Source organism: Ictidomys tridecemlineatus, chromosome 15 (genome assembly GCF_052094955.1).
Source record: "Ictidomys tridecemlineatus isolate mIctTri1 chromosome 15, mIctTri1.hap1, whole genome shotgun sequence".
In the NCBI taxonomy this organism is placed as follows: domain Eukaryota; kingdom Metazoa; phylum Chordata; class Mammalia; order Rodentia; family Sciuridae; genus Ictidomys; species Ictidomys tridecemlineatus.
Window position 1 is genome coordinate 32,091,524 of NC_135491.1, and position 20,786 is coordinate 32,112,309.

The 20,786-nt window shown below is 44.3% G+C and overlaps 1 protein-coding gene across 7 annotated transcripts in view; it reads left to right on the forward strand.

Annotated features, from left to right (window-relative positions):
- The first annotated feature begins 539 nt into the window (after positions 1-539).
- Positions 540-20,786, forward strand: part of Chd9 (chromodomain helicase DNA binding protein 9) — a 246,550-nt gene continuing 226,303 nt past the window's right edge. For 6 of the 7 annotated variants that reach the window (XM_040279558.2, XM_078032311.1, XM_078032310.1 and 3 more), the window contains exon 1: positions 541-644. The gene's annotated coding sequence lies outside the window, so the exon portion shown is untranslated. Of the gene's footprint in view, positions 645-20,786 lie in introns of all 7 variants that reach the window. The other variant, XM_078032313.1, reaches the window with a different exon arrangement.

Genomic DNA, 20,786 nt, shown 5'->3' on the forward strand with positions numbered 1-20,786 from the left:
CTACTGGGGTTGCCAACTCCTGTGGCGCCCCATTGTGTCTCTCTGACAGCACAGGGATGGACACAGAGAGTGGATGTTTAACTAAGTTGAAAGCGAATGGAGGGAACAAGGTACTTTGGCCAGGGGTGAGAGGTGTCAAGAAAAAAGGGTTACTGGTAAAGGAAAGACTTCCTTGGGTTTGAGCAAAAACCCTTTGCCTTTTCTGATGCCCCTGGCGTGGCGAAGAGAAGTTACGCCAAATTGCGGTGTAATGAAGGCTGCTGGATGAAACGAAAGATCCCTGAGCCCAGCCAGGAAAATCGCAGGATGGATACTACGCCAGGGGCTAGGGTCTGGTTCATGCTCCCAAGAAAAAGTAGAGCAAGTTCAGGTCCCAGGGCCCTCTCCCGGGCGAGGGTGGTCCCGCCCAGGCCGGATCTGCGCCCTAGGGTTCGCAGTGCATTGGAAAACCGCCCACGTGGGAAGCCCTGCATTTCCGCCCTGCGCTGCACTCCCACCTCCCAGCCCCAGTCTCCGCGCGGCCGCCGGGTGCCCACTAGGTGGCGCCTGCGCTCTAGCGGGAGCCTCCTGGGCGCAGGCGAAAGAGACAGATGGAACCTGAGTCCTAGGATTCCGAGGACTGGAGGGCAGCGCCGGCAGCCAAGGTAGGATTCCTGAGTCGCGGGCATTTCCCTAGAATCTTCGAGGGTGGGGTGGGCAGCGTGGCGGCCGCGGAACGCTGCTTGTGATCTGCAGAGACAAACAGAGACGTGGGAGCGTGTTGTTGCCTAGGGGGATCCGGAGACCTGCAGTCTGCGAGCTGGGCCTAAGAGCGGAGCAGAACACCAGGTCGTTTGCAAGCAAGCATCCTCCCTGAGCTCGGGCCTCTGGAAGGCTTGCTCAGATCCCCACACGGCAAGCCCCCAATGCAGACGGGAGTTACTGCTGTCCAAAAAGCCTCCAGCGCTGGAGCTGAGCGCTGATCGGGTGCACAGCACTACTTCTCAAACTTGGGTGCAAATTGGCACGGCTCAGGGAGCAGTAAACATGCTGACGCCCCAGTTCAACATCCCCTGCTCCCAGAGACTCGGACGTAATTGGTCTGGGTTGGGCCGTGGACATCTGGATATTGAAAGCTTCCCGGGAGCTTGGCATAGTTGTCTGTAATCCCAGCTACTACGAAAGCTGAGGAAGGAGGATCGCAAATTGGAGGCCCACCTGGGCAATGTAGTGAGACCCTCAGCAACTTAGCTGAGAGTGTCTCGATTTTTTTTTTTTCCTTTAAAAAAAAAGGGCTGGTGATGTGCTCAGGGTTAGAGTGTCTAGTGCGTGCGGGAGGCCCTGGTTTTAATCCCCAGTTTCAAAGAAGGGGGGAAAAATAACTTCCCAGAAGATTCCAGTTTACAGTCAGATTTGAAGATCATTGATCTAGAGTTCGAGAAAGGCCGAGAATGTTTAGTTACAGGTTAAAATGATGCTGTTGCTTCTCCTTATCCTTCATGAAGAAGGATATACCTCTGCCTTTGGGCTATCAAACCCAAAGTAACAAGTCAAAACCCCACTCCCAACAGGACTTGTTCTGAAAGCCCCCAGCCCCGGGTGCATGCCTGTAATCCCAGGGGCTTGGGAGCCTGAGGCAGGAGGATAACAATTTAGGGAGGCCCTGACTCAAAATCAAAAGGGCTGGGAATGTAGCTCAGTGGTAAAGTGCCCCTGGGTTCAATCCCCAGTAATACCCCTCCCCTCAAAAAAAAAAAAAAAAAGTGGACAGGCTACAAAAATACAGCAATGTGGAAAGTGGAAAATGTTTCCAGGAGGATGGGGAGTGAATGGGCTTCTGCCCCACCCTGATCCCAGAGAAGTTCAGGAAAATGTAACTGAGCAGGCAGAGTAAGGAACCTTAAAACTAGTATAAACGACCCCTTACGTTTTATATAAAAGCAAAATTTTACCAGCAAGGGCTTGGAGTCCCACAGAGTCAGCTCTTCCTTGAGTATGACCCCAGACAACTCACTGAACCACCCTTACCTTCAGTTTCCTCATCTGCAAAATGGGTATGCTAACTTAAAACTCTTGGGGTGACTGTGAGAATTACTAAGAATGAAAGCCAGAGTTTACCGAGGAGTCACTCTGTGCCAGACAATTCTAAACGCTTTCTCTGCTTTGCCACTTTGACCCCTCACCATAACCCACAGGGCAGTAAGTGAGGACTAGAAGTATTGCACTTGAGAGTTGAAGAAAGTAGCACATGCCTGCCATCCCAGGGACCTGGGACGCCAAGGCTGAAGGATCACAAGGTCAGGACAGCCTTGGCAATTTGGGGAAGCCCTGTCTTAAAATAAAAAATAAAAAATTTTGGGGAGGCCAAGCTTGGTGGCACCCACCTGTAATCTCAAGGCTCCCTGGGGGCTGAGGATCAAAGCCAGCCTCAGCAAAAGTCAGGCAGTAAGAAACTGGGTGAGACCCTGTCTCTAAATAAAATACAAAATAGGGCTGGGGATGTGGCTCAGTGGTTGCATCCCTGCCCCAAGGTTAATTCCCTGTAGCCTCCCTTCCCCCAAAAAAACAGTGTGGGGATGTAGTTCAGTGCTGGAGTGCCCCTGGGTTCAATCCCCAGTACAAAGAGAGAAAGCTGGGATTTAGAGGGGGCCAAAACACTTGCTTGATTACATAAGTAATTAGACAAACTTCTGTATTAGAATCCAGGCAGACTGCCTTGACAATTCATGTGCAAAAGAACAGTGGGTCCCTTGCTTAAAGAATAGGAAGACAACACTTAGCACAGGTGCAGGTGAATGGGGTCTCCATATAATACTTTGCTATCGATGTCCATCTTGAACATGAGTAAAGCATTTCCACTGAATTGACTCCCTCCCTCATTGGTAATATATTTATTATTGAGACCCCACCGTATGCCAGGATGTTTTCCAAATGCTGGAGACCCTCAGGTAATTCACCCTCTAATGAACACGAGAAACAAGAAGAAAGTACAGTTGATCCAGTCTTTGCAAATTCACGACTCCCTAAAATTTGTAACCCTCAGACTAAAATCCCTAGCACTTTCCCAGTCACATATGGACTTAGCAGAGCAACCAAAAAGTTGTCACCCGACCCACATGTTCTCAGCTGAGGTCAAACAAAGGAAGTCCTCCCTTCTGGTTCCAGCTCTCACTCTACAGGAAGTCTCTGGCTTATGACAGCCCGATGTGACAATTTTCCAGTGTTATGATAGTGTAAGAGCCATGCTTGCTCCTTCAGTAGAAACCATACTCCAAATTCTGAATTTTGATCCTGTCCTGAACTGATGGTAGATATGCAGTACCATAGTTTTTGAGGGATGCTGGACAGCAGCCACAAGTTGCAGCCCTATCAATCATGGGATCATGAGGGGAAAACGGTCAGTACTGTATACACAGTGTACTGTGTGGCTGAGCTGTAATGTGCAGTAGGTTGGGTATTCTATTTTATTTTTTTTTTTTAATTTTTTTAGTTGCAGATGAACACAATATCTTTATTTTATTTATTTATTTTTATGCAGTGCTGAGGATCAAACCCAGGGCCTCACACATACTAGGCAAGTGCTCTACCACAAAGCCACACCCCCAGCCCAGGTTGGGTATTTATTTCTAACTTACAATATTTTCTTCTCTTTTTCTTTAATTAAGTAATTAATTAATTAATTTTGGCAGTATTGGGGATTGAACCAGGGCTTCTTGCTTGACTTAATATTTTCAGTCTAGGTTTATTGGGATATAACCGTATTGCAAGTTGAGGAGCGTCCATATAGACAAATGTCTTTTTTTGTGGTTTGTTTTTGTTTGGTTTTGATACTGGGGATTGAACCCAGGGCACTTGACCATTGAGCCACATCCCCAGCTCTATTTTTTTTTTTTTTTTTTTAAGACTAACTTGCTTAGGGCCTCAGTAAGTTGCTAAGGCTAAGTTTGAATTTGTGATCCTCCTGCCTCAGCCTCCCGAGTTGGTGGGATTACGGGTATGCACCACCACACCCAGCTTTCTGTGGTTTGTTTGGTAGTTTGCATGTGTGTGCACGTGTCATATGGGTGACTTGGATGTTTAACGTGGTCCCCAAGCCTAATGCTAGAATTACTGTCTGGTGTCCTGAGCACAAGAAGATTTTGATGTGCCTTATAGAGAAAAGACGTGTCAGATAAGCTTTACTCAGGCATGAGTTGTAGCTGTTGTCTGAATTCAATGTTATGAAACGATGTATGTTGAAAAAGATGTCTTGGGGCTGGGAATGTAGGTCAGTGGTAGAGGGCTTGGTTTGTGTGCTGAAGTCCCTGGGTTCAATCCCCAGAAGCACATAAAAGAGGGGAAAATGTTTTTAAACAGTAATATACATAAAAGCACCCCACACACAAAGGTTATATATTCATCAGCCAGATGGTGGTGGGAGAGGAAAAAAAGTGTTTCAGGCAGAAATATTACCATGTGCAAAGGGCTAGAGGTGGCCAAGAGCACGTGAGGGGAGGGAGCTCATGGAGAACCTGTGGGGGTCAGAGGAAGCAGAAGTCAATAATGCAATGACGTGCTGGAGTCGGGGGGGGGGGGGGGGCAAGTGACACTTTTGTGGGCAGCTCTCACCTCATCTGATGAGCACAGTAATACTGGCAGGCCACACAGGATCGTTTCCACCTTTGAGATATGACAAGATTGATGAACCATGCTATTAAATGATTCACGCAGAGTTCTACTGCTAATATGTAGCCACACCCCCACGTCATCTCAATCTACTGTTGAGAGGATATCGGGTTATTCATCAGAGATCTCTCTCATCATGGTCCTGGGCTGGAGGTTTGGTTTGGTTGGGGGAGAAATCAGTAACCAAGTGATTGCAAAAAGTCATCAAGCTTGGGTGAAATCACCTGGGACAGTGGCAGAGCGTGGAGAAGAAAAGTTCTCAGGTCTTTTTTTCTTTCTTTTTTTTTTGAGCCGCATCTTACTATATCGCTCCAGCTGATCTTGAACTTGGGAGCTGAAGTGATCCTCCTGCCTTAACTTCCTGAGTAACTGAGATTACAAGCATGCTTCGCTAAGCTCGGCTCTGTCCTTTCCAAAATGAAATTTTTTTCTGGTGTAAAGACATTAATGCCTCAGTGAAAGAGTCCTGGATACCTGGAGAAAGCGGAAGGAGCAGTGAGGGTGTCACAGAGATGTTCAGAGAGGAAATGAGAAGTTTTATTCAAACTGCTCCCTAAATACTTGATCTGGGGTGGGCCTTGCCCTCCGTGGAGCAACTGGCCTTTTGTTCGTGCAGGAAAATGATCTTGAACAAGGATCAGCAAACTTCTTCTGTAAAGGTCTGGCTGGTAGATATTCGGAGCTTTGTGGACTTTATAGTTTCAGCTGCAACTTTCAACTCTGCTTTATGGGGCGAAAGCAGCTGTAGAAGCCATGTGTGGTGGTGCATGTCTGTAATCCCGGTGGCTTGGGAAGCTGAGGCGGGAGGAACACAAGTTCAAGGCCAGCCTCAGGAATTTAGCAAGACCCTGTCTCAAAATAAAAAATAAAAAGGGCTGGGGATGGGGATGTGGCTCAGTGGTTAGGTGCCTGTATGTTCAATATCTAGTACCAAAAAAAAAGCTACCGTGTATGCTAATAAAACTTTATAGACAGTAAAGTTTGGGTATCATATTACATGGGGGGGCTTTACTTTTGGGGGTGCTGGGGATTAAACATAGTGCCTTGTACATGTTAGGCAAGTATTCTACCACTGAACTATAACCACAACCCCACATTTAGAATTCTTTTTTCTTTTTTGAGTTGGGATCTCACTGTGTTGCCCAAACCAACATCAAATTCCTGAACTCAAGTGACTCTTCTGCCTTAGCCTCCCTGGTAGCCAGCCGAGGCGACAGGCATGTGTGGTACCACATCTGCTGTTTCAGATAGTTTTCATGTGTCAGAAAGTGTTTGTTTATTTATTTATTTATTAGCACTGGGGATTGAGCCCAGGGATGCTCTACCACTTAGCTAGATCCCCTAGGCCTTTTTAAATTTTATTTTGAGACAGGATCTGGCTAACTTGCCCCCGATGGCCTTAGTATCCCAAATTACTATGAACAGGCAAGTGCCACCACACCAGATTGTTATTCTTCTTTTAATTCTTTTCAACCATTAAAAATTGAAAAGCTCTTCTTAGCTTACAGGCTTTATGAGGGCAGACAGTGGGCTGGATATAACAATGGACTGTGGTTTTCCAACACCCCCCCCCTTTTTTTTTAAATATACATATTTAGTTGTTGATAGAACTTTATTTATTTATATGTGGTGCTGAGAATCGAACCCAGTGCCTCACACATGCTAGGCAAGCACTCCACCACTGAGCTACAAACCCCAGCCCTCAGGTTTGCCAACTCTTGATCCTGAATCATAGGATTGGGGTTCTGAAGGATTCTGAATCCCCATCAACTTGAATCACCCCCTGACCCATGTATCTCCAATGAACTTCCTCAGCCGTTTCTATAGTGTTCCAATAAACTGGAACTTACCAGCTGATTGGTCGACTCGTTCAATCATCAGAAATTTAAAACCGTGCCATAGTTGGAGTTTCCCCAAAAGCAAATCATGAGACAAGAATTCAGGTGCCAGAAATTTATTTGGGAAATGATCCCAGAAAGCCCAATGGGAGCAATGAACCAAAGCAGGGAAAAGACCCAATAAAGGATGTGCTGATGAGTGAGGGACCACAGGGCCACGGCCTCCATCCCTGGGCGACGGTTGGACAGGCTGTGGAACATGTTTCAGCAGTGACCCAGAAGTACTGGGCACAGTGGCACAGGTCTGTGATTCCAGCGAATTGGGAGGCTGAGGCAGGAGGATTGGAAGTTCGGGGGCAGCCTCAGCAACTTAGTAAAAATAAAATAATAAAATGGAAAGGACTGGAAGGGAGGCTCAGTGCTTGGGTTCCATCTCCAGGACAAAAATAAACCCATAAATAAATAAATAAAGGTATCCCAGAAGAGGCCAAGAAGCTGGGGTATTTCCTCTAATTCTAGTCTCATTGTTTAGGCCTGCTGCTGAGCCTGCTCTGCCTGACACATCTGGCCCATACCTCTGATGTCTGTTGTACACACCCTGCAGCCAGAACATGACCTAAGGCGCAAAGAAGCCAGAGGCATCCAGTGCATCTGGAAAGCATCTGCTGTAACTTCAGGGATGTGCTGGGGAATAGCAGGGGGTGGAGCACCCACCCCATGTGCTAGGACGTGCGTCTGACGGTTCTTTCTGGCATACCACTCACTGGGTGCCTTGTGAGATGATTTGATGTGGCACAAAGAGAAGACTAGGCACCAAGGAATCTGGAGTCTCACAACAGGAAAGGTGTTTCCTATTAAGCCGTCTCTCTCTTTATTTTTTCCGCCCTGAACTGGGGATTGGAATTGAACTCAGAGGCACTCTACTACTGAGCTACACCCCTATCCCTTTTTCTTTTACTTTCAAACTTCTTATATTTATTATTTATTTGTGGTGCTGGGGATTGAACTCAGAGGCACTCTACCACTGAGCTACATCCTCATCATCCCTTTTTAAATTTTATTTTGAGACACAGTCTTGCAAAATTGCACAGGCTGGTCTCCAATGGGTGATCCTCCTGCCTCAGCCTCCAGAGTAGTTGGAATTACAATTGTGCACCACTGTACCCAGTTGAACCTTCTCCTTGAGGGTGCCCTCCTGCCTCTCTAGCACCCTCAGGCTGCCCTTGCTCCCCAGAGCAGGTGCCCCAACCACAGGGGCCTTTCACTTCCTCAAACTTACCAGACTGAATTCCTTATGACGGGTCCATGAGAAGTCTCAGCGAACTGCATGCAGCAGGACTCGGGTAGTACTTGCTCTTCTCCCTTTGAACTGAAAAGATAGCAGTCCTCCATTCATTATAACAGTAACAGTTGTGCCCAAGGCTCTGGGTTCAATCCCCAGCACCAAAACAAAATAAAAGTAATAATTTAATCACGGTTATGTTTATCTTTGTAATTTCCTCCCATGTATGACCAGTGTTATTGACTTTTTATTATAGAAGTAATATAAATTAGGACGGTGGGTGTGGCTTATCAGTATAGTGTTTGCCTAGCATTCACGAAGCCCTAGGTCTCATCCCTAGTACCACCAAAAAATAAAAAATAAGTTTCCTTCAAAATAAATTAATAGGGGCTATGGATGTGGCTCAGAAAGTAGAGTACTTTCCTAGCATGCATGAGGCCCCAGGTTTGATCCCCAGCACCACACAAATAGTTTTCCCTACCCTTCCACATTTCCCTCGTTTTACAAGGGCATGGGCAAAGGGCACCTTGCACAAGATTTACAACTGTGAGCTTTTTGTATCTCAATGGCCTGTGGTGTTTCCTTTAAGATTCAGCATTTCTCTTTCTCTATCCTAACTCACTATGTCATGTCTATCACCTCAAGCATTTATCATTTCTTTGTGTTGGGAAAATTCAAAATTCTCTCTGCTAGCAGCCAGGCACCATGATACCACCTGTCATACCACCAACTCTGGAGGCAGGCAGGAGGATTGCAAGTAGGAGGCCAGCCTGGACAACTTGGCAAGACCCTGTCTCAAAATAATAAATGAAAAAAGGCTGGGGATATAGGTCAGTGGTGAAGTATCTCTGGGTTCAATTCCCAATATAAAACACACACACACACACACACACACACACACACACATGCACTCTCTTTATTAGCTATTTTGAAATATACAGTTATTTTCAAGCATAGTTGACCCCCTGTGCTATAGAATATTAGAAGTTATTCTTCCTATGCAGCTGTACTCCTAAGCCCATTCACCATCTTCCTTCCATCTCTGTCTCCCTATCCCTTCCTAGCTTCTTATAACCACTATTGGACTCTACTCATAGGAGATCAACTTTTTTTTAGCTTCCATATAAATGAGAACATATGGTTTTTATGTTCCAGTGCCTGACTCATGTCACAGAACATAATATCCACATTGCCACAAAGAACAAGATTGGATTCTTTTTTATGGCTGAGTAATATTCCATTGTGCATATAGACCATTTTTTTCCATCCCCCCCTCATCTATCAGTGGACAACTAGATTGATTCCCTATCTTGGCTATCGTGAATAGTGCTGCAGTAAATGCAAGAGTTCAGTTATCTCTTTGACATACTGATTCCCATTCTTTTGGATATACACCCAGTAGTGGGATTGCTAGATCATATGGCAGTTCTATTTCTGGTTTTTTGAGGAACCTCCATACTGTTCTCCACAGTGGCTGTACTAATTTACATTCCCACCGACAGCGTATGAAAGTTCTCCTTTCTTTGCATCCTCTGCTGGCTGCTCTTCTAAGCATTTTGCATGTATAATTCAATTAATCCTCATCACAACCATATGGGTTAAGTACTATTTAAGGTAGGTACTATTATAAGCTCCATTTTGCTTCTGAGAAAACAGGCACAGGGAGTTAAGGAACTTGCCTAGAGTTGTATAGTTAGGCTGGGCGAGGTGGCACATGCCTGTAATCCCAGTGACTCAGGAGGCTGAGGCAGGAGGATCACAAGTTCAAAGCCAGCCTCAGCAAGTCAGCAAGACCCTGTCTCAAATAAGTAAATAAAAAAATAGGCTGGGGATGTGGCTTTGTGTGGTTAAGCTCCCGTGGGTTCAATCCCCAGTGTCCCTCCCCACCATTCCCCCCCTAAAAAATGTCCAAGTTGTAGGTAGTCTTATTCCTGTGTGTGTGTGGGGGGGGGGGGAGATGCAGGGGATTGAACCAGGGCCTCTTGCATGCTTGGCAAGCACTATACCAAAGAGCCACATCTCAATCACAGTATTACACTGCTTCTCACAAATATTACTGTTTCTCACAAATAGGACCCCCCCCCCAAAAAAAAAAAAGGTTCTGAGCACTGTGACAGTGGCCCATGTCTGAAATCCCAACAGCTCCGGAGGCTGAGACAGGAGAACTGTGAGTTCAAAGCCAGCCTCAGCAATTTAGTGAAGCCCTCAGCAACTTAGCGAGGCCCTGTCTTAAAATACAAAATAAAAAAAGAGCAGGGGATGTGGCTCAGCGCACGAGTTCCCTTGGATTCAATCCCTGGTGCAAAAAAAAAAAAAAAAAAAAAAGTGAAGGTGATATGTGAATAGCTGAAGGTAGAGAGAAAGGGGCCTAAAATGTTCTTTTTATCTGTCTCCCTGAATCTGCACCATTTGGTTGGCATATTTTCTCCTGGAGCTCCAGAATAAATATGTCCCCTTTTTCTTCACGACAGTCCTTTAGATATTGGATGGCAGGCAGGGAGCGGATTAGCTCTCCTGATCTTCCCTGCTCTGCATTAAATAGTGCCAGTTCCTTCCACTCATTCTCTGTTGCATGTCTGTCCTTGGCATCTTCTCCCAAGCAGAGGGTTTCTTTCCTCCTTTTTCTTTTTTTCTTCAGCAGAGCCTAGAAAGTTGTTTTTGTTACCCTCGCATTCTTCTTTCAAGTTGTCCCACGGTTCACTCTGGGTGCAGGGAGATGACTGTGGTTGGGGTGACTGAGGAGAAGACCACTAGGTGATGAAGTCAAGGGGGAGGCAAACACCGGGAGTGTAGCTCAGTAGTAGAGCATTCGCCTGTCGTGTGTGAAGCCCTGGGTTTAATGCCAACCCTGGACCAGCCTTAAGGTCCTTTATCAAGAGGGTATTTCTGGAAGCTCTGGCCCTGGGGGAAAAAGAAGGAGTGGGGGGTGCAGTGGGAAGATCTGCTGCTGCTCAGTCAAGAACCCCCTTGGGCCCAGCATCACAAGGGGCTGGGGGTTGGAGGTTCAAATTCTTTGCAGGCCAGAGATGGGAATTCTTTAGTGCACTTGGAGTTAATCAGGATAGACTAACCAAATTCACAGGAGCCTGGTGAGGAAGCCAGACCACAAATATATTAAATCACAACGGGAGAAGGAACAGCCGAGCAGCCTGGAACTCTTCTGTCAACCTGTCAGCACATTCTTTCCCCTGCGGGAAAGGCCATACAGAGAGCCAAATTCTGGTTCGAAGGCTGGTATTCAGGGACTCAAGGCAAGGTGAGCAAGATGAATGATGTCGATGGCCAGATAGCCTCAGATCCTTTCAGATAGCCTGGGATCCTTGTCCTCACAGGAGAGTCCAGAAAGGCAACTGCCCATCCCTTTGATCGTGGTAGATAATGACTAAACAATTACTGAACCTTTGACTTCCTCCGGCTCCCTGGACCAGCCTTAAGGTCCTTATCAAGAGGGTATTTCTGGAAGGCTCTGGCCAGACCTCAGAGCTGCCTGTAACACTCAAGTAGATTTTCAGAGTTCCCATTAGTCTGGACAACGTAAGAGACAAGACAGACTCTCAAACTTGCCCTTCTGAGCTATCACATCATCACATCATCTCTCTCTCTCTCTCTCTCTCTCTCTCTCTCTCTCTCCTCTGCATCTTATTTCTGCAGTTTATGTTAATACAATCGACCTGCCTTTTTTTTTTTTTTTTTTTTTTTCATTGTCAAGTCTTGATTTGATTTCCAGGCTTTGCTCTTCCGGCTTCGTCCAGAGACACATCCTGTTCCATCCATAAGGACTTTTGCAGATCAGTAATCATAGACGTTGTGTGTGCATTCCACTAATATCTGACACTCTCCTCACATTTTGGAGGTGACTTACTGTGTATCCTGCAGTAACAATTCTTGCAACCGAGAGGCAATTTCCTGGGATGCTGGATTCTGTTTCATTGTAGAATTGGCAGCGTCACAGTTTTAAACTGTTGCTACTGTTATCACTCGCCTCTGACAGGTCTGAGAGATAAGGAGTGCCAGAGAGCAAGGAGGCAGGAAAGGAAGCCTAGGCATTAAGCCCAACAAACCACTGAGTTTGCTGCTTTGGGGGGCAGCAGGCTAAAGTTTGCTGTATTTTGTACACTGGTTATGCTTAACTAAAGAGTTAGTATTATTACTTTGGAGCACGCAGGACTTTTGTCAGCCTTAAAAAATGTACAGGGGCCAGGCATGGGGGTGCATGCCTGTAATTCCAGCTACTTGGAAGGCTGAGGCATGAAGATCACAAGTTCAAGGTCAGCGTGGACAAAACTTAGTGAAATCCTATCTCAAAAATTTAGAAAGAGTTAGGGAAGAAGTTTAGTTTTGGAATACTAGCCTAGCATTCGTGAGGCCCTGGATTTAATCATCAGCATTGGGGGAAAAAAAAAAAAGTTGCATATATACATGACCTCTCTTCCTACCCATATAGAGAACCTTGACTTAACTAAAATAAAAATAAAATGCATATGGAGAATCTGTGGCATGTGGAGCTGGTAAGGAAGGCCTCCTTGAGCCTCGAGAGGGAAGGTGGCCTGTGCCCTCAGAAGCCACATTTTCTCAGAATATCCTTGTTTCTAATGACCTTGACAGTTTTGAGTAATACTGGTCAGAAATATTATAGAGTCCCACCCATGTAGGAATTGGTCTCATCACACTGGGGTTATGGGTTGTAATAAGGAAGACCACAGAAGTAAAATATCATTTGCATCACATATCAAGCATATATACTGTAAACATGGCTATCACCATGGATACCGACTTGGATTGCTATCTGAGGTGGTGTCTGTCAGGTTTCTCCACTCTGTGCTCTGGAAAGAAAGTCAGTGTGGATAGCCTAGGTTTAAGGGGATGTGGAGTTATATTGTTCTTCCTTTATGGGAGAGTATCTACATAATTTACTTGGAATACTGCCATGTGGGAGATTTGGCTCTTCTGTCCCCGCCCCACCCCCCCTTTTTTTAAGTCAGACATGGTGGTGCAAGTCTGTAATCCCAGCTACTCAGGAAGCTAAGGTAGGAGGATGGCAAGGTTGAGGTCAACCTGGGCAACTTGGCAATACCCTATCGCAAAGTAAACTATGAAGGGCTGTAGATATAGCTCAGTGGTAGAGAACCTCTAGTACTATTTAAAAAAAAAAAAAAAAAAAAAGCGAATCCCCAGCATTCCAAAATTTTTTTTCTTTTTATTTATTAGTATGGATTCATGGATATTTATTTTGTGATCTGGGTTAAAATCCAATTTAATGTTGTCTTATTGTTTAACTTATTCCAGCTTTGCTCTTGGGAATGGAATTTGAATTTTTATTGGTGTGTTTGTATTGCTAGGGATGGAACCCAGGGCCTTGCATACTCTAAGCAATTGCTGTGCTCTTGAGCTACATCCCCAACCAAAAGCATATTTGGCTCTGCCCCCCCACCTTTCAGTGCTGAGATTTGAACCCAGGACCTAGTGCATGTGAGGCAAGCGCTCAACCTGGAGCTACATCCCCAGTCCCCAAGGTATTTCTTACTTGGGTTCAAGTTCCAGACTCCTGTTAGCCTGGTTCATAGCCCAGCTCCTTCTCTTGCTGGCTTGGCATGCCCTTGGGCAAGCTGCTTAACATCCTGAGCCTCAGCTTTCTCACCTGAAAAAGAGAGTTCCTATTGCCACCTTAAGGTTATTGGATATGAAGCACATAGTGTGCCCCCTGTGAACAAGGTTATTACTGTCGTCCAGCCCTCTCTTCATCTGTGCCTCTCAGTCACACCACACTCCAGCCAAACACACCCTTGCCCAGTGTGCCCCCAGGAGCTCACACATCTGCACATCCTCATTCCCTCCAATCCACTTAACTGTGACACCACCCAAAAGCCAGAGTCCCCTCTCCCCCTTTAACTGCCAAAGCACCCACTGCCCGACTCTTGCCTTACACCCTTCATCACCTTAGTCCTATGTCAAAGCTAGGTGCACGGACGTCCTTTCTAGATGCTCAGTCCTCACCTTTCTCTCCCACTTGTACATGCTGAACCTCGGGTAAGGGCCTGTGGGCTCCTTTGCACCTGTGGTCAGTTTTGACAAGACAAAGGAAGTAGAGGAAAAACTCTGAGTACTGACTGGGCCTAACTGTGTAGCCTGGAAGGGCAGAACTAAGAGATCGCGGCTGCCCCTTGGATCATTTATACTATTTTATCTGTATGTACTTATAAATTTTATGGTGGTAGAATATACATGACAAAAAAATTGCCATCTTTATTTTATCTTCTATTTGCTCCTGGGAATCAACCCAGAATCTTCTGTATCCTAGGCAAGCACTCTACCTCTCAGGGACACCCCCAGTCCCTCATTATAGATTTTATTTGCATTTTCTTAATGATTAATGGTGTTGCACATCTCTTCCTGTGCTTGTTGGCCAATTGAACGTCTTCTTTGGAGAAATGTCTATTCAAGTCCTTAACTTGTATTTTAATCAGGCTAGCTTTTTGTTTTGTTTTATTGTTTGTTGAGTTATAGTTCTTTTTTCCTCCCCAATACTGCAGACTGAATCCAGGGGATACTTTACACTGAGCCACATCCTCAGCCCCTCTAATTTTTTTTTTATTTTGAGACAAAGTCTTGCTAAGTTGTTGAGACAGCCTCAAACTTGGGGTCCTCCTACCTTAGCCTCCTGAGTAGCTGAAACACCACCTCACCTCTCGAATTGTAGTTCTTTATATAGCCTAGTTATCAGTCCTTTATCAGATATGATTGCAAAGACTTATTCCCATCTATGAAATTGATCTTTCACTCTATTGATTATTCCATTTGAACAGAAGTTTTAAGTTTTGATGAAGTTCAGTTTAGCTTTTTCTTTTGTTATCTGTGCTTTTAGTGTTGTACTCAAGAAATCATTGCCAGCCAGGCACGGTGACACACACCTGTAATCACAGTGACTCTGGAGGCTGAGGTAGGAGGATCACAAGTTCATGGACAGACTGGGCAATTTAGTGAGACCCTATCTCAAAATAAAAAATAAAAGGGCTGAGGATGTGGCTCAGTGGTAGAGCACCCCTGGGTTCAATCTCCAGTACCAAAAAAAAAAAAAGAAAAAGAAAAAAGAAAGAAAGAAAAGAAATAATTGCCAAATGCAATGTCATAAAGCTTCTCTTATGTTTTCTTCTAAGAGTTTTATAGTTTTAGCTCTTATGTTTAGGTCTTTTATCTATTCTGAGTCAATTTTTTTATATATAATGTAAGATAAGGGTACAGCTTCATTCTTTTGCATATGAATATAGTTTTCCCAGCATCATTTGTTGAAAGGAAATGTCCTTTCCCCAACGAATGGTCTTGGTACCCTATTGAAAATCATTTGCCCAAATTGCAAGTGTTTGTTTCTGGGGTCTCTATCATCTTTCATTGGTCTAGAGGCCTCTCTCTATGCCAATATCACGTTCTTCTGATTATGTAGCTTTATTTTGGGATCCCCTGAAATTCAGTATGGATTCTTTTATTTCTTTTATTTTACTAATATTTATTTTTTAGTTTTAGGTGGACACAATATCTTTATTTTATATTTATTGGTGCTGAGGATTGAACCCAGTGCCTCATGCATGCTAGGCGAGCGCTCTTACCACTGAACCACAACCCCAGCCCTATCACTGGGATTTTGATAGTTTTTGATTACACTGAATCTGTAGACCACTGTGAGTAGTACTGACATCTCTATATGGTCTTCAAAGATCTTTCCAAGATCTTTCTACTTGTTTATGTCTTTTGTTTGTTTGGTTTTTTTTTTTTTTTTTTTGCATTAATGAGAATGGAACTCTGGGACTCAACATGTTTAGAAAGCACTTTCCACTGAGCTACATCCTCAGCCCCTTTCCCTTTGACTTTTTTTTTTTTTTTTCCTTTAATTATGACACAGGGTTTCATTAAGTTGCCAAGGCTGGCTGGGAACTTTGTGAGTTGAGTCACAGGGATCACAGGTGTGCACCAACATGCCAGGTTTATTTATGTCTTCTTTAACTTCTTTCAGCGACGTGTTTTACAGTGTTCAATGAACAAGTCTTTCTCCTCCTTGATTAAGTTTATTCCTAAGTATTTTGTTCTTAATGCTCAATTCCACTTTTTGAGGCTCCTGATAGAAAAGTTGAAGGAATATGAATAGGACAGCAAAATGGTAGTTTTTTTTGTTGTTGTTGTTGTTTGTTTGTTTGTTTGTTTTGTTTTGTTTTTATTCTCTCACTGTGACCCACGGGCAGTACATAATAGAGAGCAATCAGGCTATAGAATGATTAAAAAGCCTAAGTGTGAAAAGCCAGGCCAGGTGGATCATTCCTGTAGTCTCTGCTACTCTGGAGGCTGAGGCAGGAGGATTGTATGACCCTAGGCATTTGAAGCCAGCCTAACAAGGGTGTCTGTCTGTCTGTCTGTCTGTCTCTCTCTCTCTCTCTCTCTCTCTCTCCCCCTTCCTCTCTCTCTGTCTCTCTCTCTGTCTCTCTCTCTCTCTCTCTCTCTCTCTCTCTCTCTCTCACACACACACACACACACACACACACACACACACACGCCTCAGTTTTGAGGTTTAAGTCCCTTATAAATGTGAGGTCCGCTTGCCAACTCACCCTCAATATGATCCAAGGAAAGTTTCATTTACTGGGATACAAATAGGAAAACCATTATTTTCCCTCAGGTAGGCCCTGCTAAGAGACTCAGCAAAGGCTCTTCATCACCCTAGGTCTAATCAAGACATCTCTAGAAAGCAATGCTGAGAACATACAGACACTTTTTTTTTTTTTTTTAAGGGTGGGGAGTGAACCAAGGGTGCTTTACCACTGAGCCCTTTTAATTTTGTATTATGGGATTGAGTCTCACTAAGTTGCTGAGAGCCTGGCTAAATTGCTCAGGCTGGTCTCGAACTTTCCATTCTCCTGCCTTGGCCTCCTGAGTCACTGGGATCACAGGCATGCATCACCACACTGGGCATGCTGACACTTTTGAAGACTTAAGCTAGAAGACCCCAGATCCTCAGTGCCATGAGGCTCTGAAATAGACCCAGTCCCCTATGAGTGAGTACAGAGGAAAGAGAACCAGCAATTTAACTCCCCCCCCCACCCCCCAGTCCTGCCAACCCTGTAACAATCTTGTGTTTCTGGCATAGATCAGTTTGAAGAGTTATGTTTGGAAAAAAAGGTGAGGAGACACAGTGTTACCAGTCCCACTCAGGCATTCCCCGTGCTCCATGATACATATGCAACATAGTCACACAGGCTCCCACACCCCATTCTCTATCACTCCAAATGTCTGCACAATTCAGAGCGCCTAACCAGGGTGGTGGTGGTGGTGGGATGGTAGTACACACCTATAATCCCAGAGACCCGGGAGGCTAAGGCAGGAGGATTGAAATTTGAGGTCAGACTGGGCAACTTTGTGAGAATTAAAATTAAAAGGTCCAGGTGGGGCTGGGGTCGTGGCTCAGTGGTAGAGCACTTGCCTAGCATGTGTGAGGCACTTAGTTCTATCCTCAGCACCACATTTTAAAAAATAAACCAATAAATAAAGATATTGTATCCATTTACAACTAAAATATTTAAAAAAATAAAATGTCCAGGGATGTAACTCCATGGTAGAGTGCCCCTGGGTTTCAATCCCCAGTTTGGGGTGGGGGTGGGGATATAAAAAAAGGAGAAGTAGGGGAAAGCAGAGACCTCGCTCCCTGCCTGTTGTTGTCTTATCCCAGCTGGAAGCCCCCTCTGTCACAGGGCCAGCTTCCTGGCCACTTACTTGTCTCACTCCAGCTGCTGCTCCTGCAAACCCCAGCCAACTCCCATTTCCATAGCAACTGAAATTCGTTTCCCATCCCTGTATTTTGACTTTGGAAAAGAAACCTGTAACAGGTTTTTGTGTTGTTTCTTCTCTTTTTCTTTTTCTCTCTTCTTTTTCTTTTGAGGTGCTGGAGATCAAACCTAGGGCCTTCCACAAGTTAGGCAAGTACTATGGCACTGAGTTCCATCCTTAACAAGTTGTTTGTTGTTGGTTTTTATTTGGGATTCCAGCTTTTTACCCACCCCCCCCACCCCCAGCCCCACACCCCCAATTTTTTTTTGTTTGTTAAAATACACCTAATGTAAGTGGGGCGTGGCGGCTCACACCTATAATCCCAGTGGTTTGGGAGGCTGAGACAGGAGGATCCAGTTCAAAGCCAGCCTCAGCAATGGCAAGGCGCTAAGCAACTCAGTGAGACTCTGACTCTAAATACAATAGGGCTGGGGATGTGGCTTCCTGGCTGAGTGCCCCTGGGTTCAATCCCCCCCCCCTACTCTGTCTCCCCCTTAAATACACCTAACGTAACATTTACCATCATGACCATTTGTAATTGTAGAATTCAGTGGTGGTGGGTACGTTCATAGGTGGTGCGACCATTGCCACCATCCATTTCCATTTTCTTTTCATCTTGTAAAATTGAAACTCTGTACTCTCTAAACTGAAACTCTGTACCCTCTAAACAGTAACTCCCCACATACCCTTCCTCCCAGTTCCTGGTAACAACCATTTCACTGTCTCTGTATATGACTACTTCAGGTATCTCATCTAAGTGGAATTCTATAGTGTTTGTCTTTTTGTGACTTGTTTATTTTACTTTGCATAGTGTCCTCAAGGTGCTTCCATGTTGGGGCATATATCAGAATTTCCTTCCTTCTAAGGCCTGATAATATTCCATTGTGTGCATATTTTACACTTTGCTTACCATTCATTCCTTGATGGACTCCTGGGTTGCTTCTGCTTCTTGACTATTGTGAATTATGCTTCTATGAGCACAAGTGTGCAAATATTATCTTTTTTTCAATTTATATAATGTAATGTACCCAGAAGTAAAATTGTTAAGTCATATAGTGACTGTTTTTTCTTTCTTTCTTTCTTTCCTTTTTTGGTACTGGGGATCTTACCCAGGGCCTCCCGCATGGTAGGCAACTGGACTATTACCGAGCTATATCCCCAACCCTGGTAATTCTGCTTTTAACTTTCTGAGGACTCAACATACAGGTGTACCTTTTTACAATTCCACCAACAGTTCGTAGTGGTTCAGATTTCTTTATATCCTAGTTAATACTTATTATATTTTTGTGTTTTATTTTTGTTTTTTATACCATTCTAACGAATGTGGGATGATATAAGTGGATTCTTAACCACTGAACTACATCCCCAGACGTTTTTAATTTTTATTTTGAAACCAGGTCTTGCTAAGTAACTTAGGGCCTCCCTAAATTGCTGAGGCTTGGCTTTGAACTCATGATCCTCCGGCCTCAGCCTCCCAAACCAATGGGATTATAGGTGTCTGCCACTATGCCCAGCTTGCTTATTGGTTGATTGATTATTTTACTTTATATGCAGTGCTGAGAATCAAGCCCAGTGCCTCACACATGCTAGGCAAGTGCTCTACTACTGAGCCACAACCCAAGCCCCTGCCCAGTTTATTTTTTAATTTTGAGACAGGGTTCCACTATTGCTGAGGCTGGCTTCAAACTTAAGATCCTCCTGCCTCAGCCTCCTAAATCACTGGGATTATAAGCATGTACCATCACACCTGGCATGACATTACCTTTTTTTTTTTTTTTTTTTTTGGTACCAGGGATTGAACCCAGGGGCATTTAACCATGGAGCCACATCCCCAACCCTTTTTTGATATTTTATTTAAAGATATGTTCTCTCTGAGTTACTTAGGGCCTTGCTAAGTTGCTGAGGCTGGCTTTGAACTCATGATCTTCCTGCATTAGCCTCCCAGCCAATGGTATTACGGCCCTATGCCACCATGCCCAGCTTGACATTACTTTTTGATGCATAAATGTTCTTTAATTTTCATGATGTACATTTTGTCTTTTTAAGTCATTTATTTGTTTTTACATGTCTGAAGTATGCATGTGGTGGTCGGGTGCTGAGGATCAAACTAAGGGCCTGTCACATGCTCTACCACTCAGCTATACCCACCATACTGAAATTTATTTTATTTATTAATTTAAAAACTGGGATCAAACCCAAGGCCTTGACTGTTTGGATAGACAAGCACTCTACCACTGGGCTGCATTTCCAGCCTCTTAAAGCTTACTTTTAGTTTATAAATAATAATTACATATATTTATGGGACACAGGGTGATCTTTTTTTTTTTTTGGCTGCTACTACTATGGAATCCAAGGGCATTTACTCTACCACTGTGCTAGATCCCCAGCCATTTTTGTTTTTCCTTTCGAGACAGAGTCTCATTAAATTGCTGAGGCTGACTCCAATTTTTGATCCTCCTGCCTCAGCCTCTCCATTAGCCAGGATTAACGACAGGTGCCACCTTGCCCAGCCAGAGTCATGTTTTGATACACATTTAAAATGTGGAATGTGGGCTGGGGATGTGGCTCAAGAGGTAGCGTGCTCACTTGGCATGCTTGTGGCCCGGGTTCAATCCTCAGCACCACATACAAACAAAGATGTTGTGTCTGCCAAAAACAAACAAAAAAAAATTTTTAAATAAAAATAAAATGTGGAATGATTAAATCAGGCCAGTTAACAAATAGGTCATCTCAGATACTTATCATTTTGTGTGTGTGTGGTAAAAGCATTTAAAATCTACTTTTTTTTAAAGCAATTTTGAAGTATACAGTGTATTATTATTGTGGTCACCATTCTGTGCAATAGGCCACTAAATCTTATTCCTCCTATCCAACTGAAACTTTGTACTCTTTGGTCATTATTTTTTTTCTTTTGTTGCCAATACCCATAATAATCTTTTAAAAGAAAAAAAAAAAAGCCAGCCAGCCCTAGCATAGTCAATTTGGACTATATAGCATTTGTATCTTCCCCAATCCCCTTGTCCCTTAAAGATCCTTACCTACTTCCCTCCCGCTTCCTCTCTCCTAAATCCCCATGGCTCCTGACTCAGAAGCAGGTTTGAGAAGTCTGGGCGGGCCCTTTTCTCTTTAAATTAATGCAGGGTGATATTGTGCTTTGCCAACCCAGAGAAGAGGAGGAGAGATTAGAGGTTTTATTACAGGGCTAAGTGATCCTA